Below are 6,204 nucleotides of genomic sequence, written 5' to 3'. Positions count from 1 at the left end.
CCCTTTTTGATATTGGAGTTCTCGGGCGCTCGTGCTCGGTCCCCTTCCCACCCTGGGCGCCTCCTCCCTGCAGGCTTGTCCCCTGCGCTGGACCCGGCCACCGTCTCTCCACACGCTGCCGCGCGCAAAGGCGCATCTCTAGGTCAGATCTGAGGTGCGGCAGGGCAGAGCCGCCTCGCTCAAAAACTTGGGAAGACCTGACAGCGCTCGGCGTGTGGCAGGCTGTCTCGTGTTTTGGAGAAGGCGAGGAGGAAAGGGCCTTGGGGGAGGATCGCTGAAGGAGAGGGCAGCATGCAGGAAGGTAGGCGTCCAGGCTTCCCCGAGTTGGGTGCAAAGAGATGTACAGTCTGGAGGCGGGAGATAACAGGCCCCCAGCAGGTCCCTGGTGGTCTAGTGGCTAGGATTCGGCGCTTTCACCGCCGCGGCCCGGGTTCGATTCCCGGTCAGGGAAAGCTATTTTGCGACGTCTCTCCTCCGCAGGAATCTTCTTTAGCCTTGTTTGATGCAGAGGAGTCCCCAGCACGGCCCAGGCTTGGACAGGTGAGAGGCGATGAGCAGCTCTTCAGCGGCTTGGGGCCCCCAACAGCTGTATCCTGCTCTGGGCCATTAGGAACCATCACCGCGACTGTGGTCCTCATCTTTCAGAAAGTCCATCTCAAGAAAACAAAGTAGAACCTGGGACAAGAGCTCCCAATCTTCCTTTTCAAAACAATTATAAACATAAAAAAGTTGAAAGAGTAGTGACTTTATATATTCTTCATGTTCATTTACCAATGAACATTTTCCACATTTGCTTTGTCCATCCCTCCATATATATGTATTTGCTACCCCACTTCAGAGTAACTTGCTGAAACCTCAAGATCCTTTGGTTACTCCTTTCCTTTGGGAATATGCCTCTAAACCAGCCCCTTAGGGACTTTTCCTCTTTGTCCTGTCAATGAGGCCCCCCTTGGCCCTTCAGCATAAACTCTCAGGTGTGACCTGGAGCCCCTCCAGAAATTACAAAGACTCCAGTCACTGGGAAAATCTCAGGTGCTTAGAGATTACCTCTCAGGAACCAGGGGAAAAGTCCAAATCCTCTGAGTAAAAATTAACTGTACGCTCCACAGACATGGTCATTCACCCCTACTTTTATCCCCTGGAAAGATCCAGAAGGGACACTACCTTCAACAAGGCTGTGAGAAATAGATCCTACAGAACTATTTTCACATCCTCAAAGAACTCTGTGGTGGCTATTTTATGAAGGACAGTGGGAACTGCTACCATGGAACTGGGATCATTGAAATGAAGAGGGATGATGGGAAGACGGCATTGGAAGGGCCAAGTCACAACATTTAAGCCAAAAAGACAAGGTGACCTTACTTCCTACATTGAATACACAGCTGAAGCAGTAATCAGAATGGTCTGTCCATCAAACCTCTTTGGCATGAACTCCTTGGTCAGTGTCTCTAGAAATGCAATAGATGGGCAACTTACTTGATTTGTATCAGCAGAAACACTCTAGGTCTGGTGAACATAGTCTGCATTGAATCACAGCAATAGACAGTCTCAGACCCTCAACAAACTCACAAGCACAGAGCTCTTTGAACGGAAAAGAGGTAGATCCCCTCAAGGAAGAATCTGTTTATACAGTCAGAAAGAAATTGTCTTAGACCTTTAGCCAAATGGTGTTCTCCCACCAAAGTTGCCAGAGTAAAATGACCTCTTAGTAAATATCATTTAATACCAGAATATTTGGAATTTACACCATAATAGCATGAACACTTAGGTGTGTTATTAGTTCATTTTCATAATCAAAAAATATTTCAGAAGGCTTGTCATCAGGGTTGATCATCAGTGAAACCAGAATGAGGCAAATTTAGAATGTGAACATCTACTTGACTTCCACTGTCATGAGATTTACCTTTCCTAGGAAGCAAAAGTAGAGTAGATAAATGTATATTTAAACAGGACTTAATTTTTTTTTTTAACACTTTTAGAGGAGTAGATAAAATTATTTATAGGCTCTTTCAGCTACCAGTTGGGAAAAATATTAAGGTAATCACTGGGCTTGTAACGTGTGGTGGTTAACGTTGCGTGTCAGCTTGGCTGGGCCATGATTCTCACTGGTTTGGCAGTTATATAGTGATGTAGTCATCCTGCATGATGTGATCTGATATGATCAGCCAATCAGTTGTAAGGGGATTGTCCTCGGGGGTGTGGCCTGCATCCAATATATGTATAGAAGTTTTGGCAAAGCTTACTGGATTGCTCTGGATCCTGCATCCAACTGGTTATCATGTGACCTCTAGTTCTTCGGACTTTAGCCAGCAGCCTGCTTCCTTTCCTGCCAAACTTGGATTCCTCTGCCCCTGCAGGTACGTGAGACGGGAGAAGTCTCCAACCTGATGTCTGACCCATGGACTTGGGACTTGCTAGCTCTACAACCATGTGAGCAATTTACTTGACATAAAGCTCTCTCTCTCTCTCTCTACACCTATACATAGTTATAGGTACACACACACACACACACACATCCATACGTACGCTCCACTAGTTTTGCTTCTCTTGAGAACCTGGCCCAAGACAGTTGGTGCTGAGAGTGGTTCCAGAGAAACAGAATCATAAAGATGAGTTTTCTCAATTGGTTCTCAAGTTTGACTAGTCCTAAAAGTGCTGACGACTCTACCTCCAGTAGTAAAAAGGGTGCTGCTAATCCATGGCAAGAGGTGGCAATTTTAATATGCCAAGTATCATCAGAAATAGATCGAGTATTGGTGAGAAGCGAGGCTCTGGGTGATCGCATGTTTGAAAATTTTCCATGATTTTGTCGGGAAGTAAGGAAGCTGGTTGGCTGGTCCGACTTTCATTGGACAAAGTGGTGAGATTGATGAGCTCAGGGCTTCAGAGTCACAGTTCAAGCGCCTTATAAAATACCTCAAAGTTGCAACTTGTGCCCTGAAAGAAAGCCTTATTTCTTGTGGTAACAGAGCTGATATTGCTGAAAATCTAACGCAAAGTCTTATTGTAAGAGTGGCTGAATAACAATGTAATTAACTTCCCAACCTTGAATGGTGTCTGAAGTTAAAGCGAGGCCATTGATTGAGGAGAAACGGGACCCCGAAACTTGGAATGGGAACATATGGGCAGATAATCAGGGAGCTGGGGACACTGAGGCTCTAAATTCTGTTGAATCATTGCTGCCAGGAGAATCAGCACTCTTACTCCCATCTGAAGAGATTACTCCGTCTTCTTCTGCTAAGCCACCAAAACAAATAAAACACACACACAAACAAACAAACAAAAACCATTTCTGGCTAATAAGAGGTGATTCCAACTCATAGTGACCCCATACAACAGAATAGAACTACCCCTTAGGGCTTTCAAGGAGCTTCTGGTAGTTTTGAACTACTGGCCTTTTGGTTAGCAGCCAACTCTTAACCACTATGGCACCAGGGTTTCGGGGAAGCCACTGCCCTCCAGTAAAACCGTTATACCTTCCACCCCCGTTTGATGAGATTAACCCAACCGTGTCTGACGAGCCTTTGAGATATCACTTGAGGCGGCAGCTGGTGCTTTGCCTGAGGCATCACCTTAGGTAGATGTCTTTCAAGACATTTCTGAATATTCCCAGGACTCACCCCCACTACCCGTTTTTGTTCTAGGTCTGTAACTAGACTTAAGTCCCAAAAGGTGAAGTACAAAGTGTGAACAAGGAGGAGGCACGCCACACTCCAAAGGAACTGCTTGACTTTCCTAATATGTACAAACAGAAACCTGGGGAATATGTGTGAGAATGGCTATTAAGGGTGTGGGATAATGGTGCAAGGAATATAAACATGAATCAGTCTGAGTTTACTGATATGGGCCCACTAAGCACAGGTTTTTCATTCAGTGTTTCAGCTCAAGAGGTTAAGAAGAGATCTAATAGTTTATTTGGTTGGGTCAATGAAGTATAGATTACATGGTGGCCTACTGTAAATCAGGTTTAAGTACAAGACCTGCCCTGATATACTGTAGAAGAATGTATTCAAAGTCTTAGGGAAATTGGCAAGTTAGAGTGTATTTATCAGGTTAGACCCACATGCCCACACATGGAGTGCCAGAGGACACACCATTTACCACAACAGTGAGAAACAGATTTGCTAAGGGGGTCACAGCATTCTTGAAGACTGCTGTGATTGCCCTTTTATGTGAGTAAGTCTTGACAGTGAGAATTGCCCTAACTGAATTAAAACACCTAACTACAATGGGGCTGATTGGCCCCATGGTGTTAAGGGCCAAGTGGCAGGACTCAATTGACAAAGACAAGGTGGGAGTGGTTCTGACTTGTATGGAATTATGGTGTTGGCTAACGAGTCAAGTGTCCTCGGGGCAAAATGGACAAGAAACCTGCTAAATGTTTACTTGATCTCTACAAGCAGAAGAATTCCAGATCAACTGAATGGTAATCTATCTCAAATCACCAGAATAGAGAGTTGCAGCCTGTCAATCAATTCCCAGCCTAGAGCTAGTTTACTGACCCACAACCCCTTGAATGAAGGGGAAGCCAGGTCCCCTTGAGGAAAGACCCCCTACACTGCCAAAAATTTATGCTGTGAAATTTCTCCCAGCCTCCCCCAAAGTGATCTACAGGATTTTACGAGAGTGACTGTTCACTGGGAAAAGGAAATAATCAGAATTTTCTGGCATTACTGGATACTGGTTCTAAACGCACACTAATTCCAGGAGACCCAAAACATCACTGTGGCCCACCAGTCAGAGTAGGGGCATGTAAAGGTAAGATTCTTATTGCACTCTTAGCTCAGATTCGTCTCACAGTGGGTCTGGTGTGTCCCCAAGCCCATCCTGTAGTGATTTCCCCACTTCCAAAATACATAATCAGAATAGATTTACTCAGCAACTCCCAGAACCTCCACACTGGATACGTGAGAAGAGGAATAGGGGCTGTCAGGGTACGAAAAGCCAAGATGAAGCCATTAGAACTGCCCCTACCTAGGAAAACAGAAAACCAGAAGCAATACTGCATTCTTGGAGGAATTGCAGAGAGTACTGCCACCACCAAGGGCTTGAAGAATGCAGGGGTAGTGATTCCCACCACATCCCCATTCTACTCCCCTATTGGGCCTGTGCAGAAAACAGATGGATCTCGTTGAATGGCAACGGATTACCGGAAACTTAACCAAGTGGTGACTCTAATTGTAGCTGCCGTTCCAGATGTGGTTTCACTGCTTGAGCAAATTAATGTATCTCCTGGTACCTGGTATCCAGCTATTGGTCTGACCAATATTGTTTTCCTATTTTCAGTTTTGAAGAAACATCAGAAACAGCTTTTCCTCAGCTGGAAAGGCAAGCAATACACCTCCACTGTCCTACCTCAGCGATACATCAGCTCTCCAGCCCTGTGTCTTCATTTAGACCTCAGGGACATTGATTGCATTTCCATTCCTCAGGCCATCATGCTGGTCCATTGCATTGATGACCCTACGCTGATTGGACACAGTAAGGACGAAGTGCCAAAGACTCTGGACTTACTGGTAGAACACTTGCGTGCTAGGAGTTGGGAAATAAATCCCACAAAAATTCAGGCTCCTTCCACCTCAGTGAAATTTCTAGTTCACTGGTGTAGGGCAGTGGTGTGGCCCGTGCAGGAAGAACTGTTCTTGTCAGTAGTCCCTGGGTATCTCCTGGCATTCATTGGTCTGTGAGAGACCCTCACATGTTGTCTCCCTCCCAAGCCTGACCCTCTCTGCATGTCTCTTCTCTTTTATGAAACAGCACTCAGAAAGGATTAGGACTAGGACCCACCCTCCTCCTGTATTACTTAACTGATACTCTCTTCAAAGAGCAGGAGAATGATGTGGCAGCTGGCTTCTACTCTGTCCTATAGGGCCGCTGTGAGTCAAAATTGAGTCCACCCACAGTGAATTTATCTTCAACGAAAAACTCTATTACCCCCAAAAAGATCACATTCACAGGTACAGGGGTTAAGAGTGTGATCTTTCCCCTCGGGGGACACAATTCAACCCCTAACACTAGAGGGAGAGAGAATTCCATGGCTCATGCTCTTTTCTTTTTTTTTTTTTTTTTATTGTGCTTTAAGTGAAAGTTTACAAATCAAGTCAGTCTCTCACATAAAAACCTATATACACCTTGCTACATATTCCCAATTACTCTCCCCCACCCCATGAGACAGCCCACTCCCTCCTTCCACTCTCTCCTCGT

The 6,204-nt window shown here is 45.5% G+C and overlaps 1 non-coding gene across 1 annotated transcript; it reads left to right on the top strand.

The window, feature by feature from the left end:
• Nucleotides 1-379: 379 nt before the first annotated feature.
• On the top strand, nt 380-451 carry TRNAE-UUC (transfer RNA glutamic acid (anticodon UUC)). Its single transcript has one exon. It is a non-coding gene; the product is annotated as a tRNA-Glu (tRNA).
• Nucleotides 452-6,204: the final 5,753 nt, after the last annotated feature.

This window comes from Elephas maximus, chromosome 3 (assembly GCF_024166365.1).
Source record: "Elephas maximus indicus isolate mEleMax1 chromosome 3, mEleMax1 primary haplotype, whole genome shotgun sequence".
Lineage (NCBI taxonomy): Eukaryota > Metazoa > Chordata > Mammalia > Proboscidea > Elephantidae > Elephas > Elephas maximus.
This window is presented reverse-complemented; position numbering and strand designations above follow the sequence as displayed.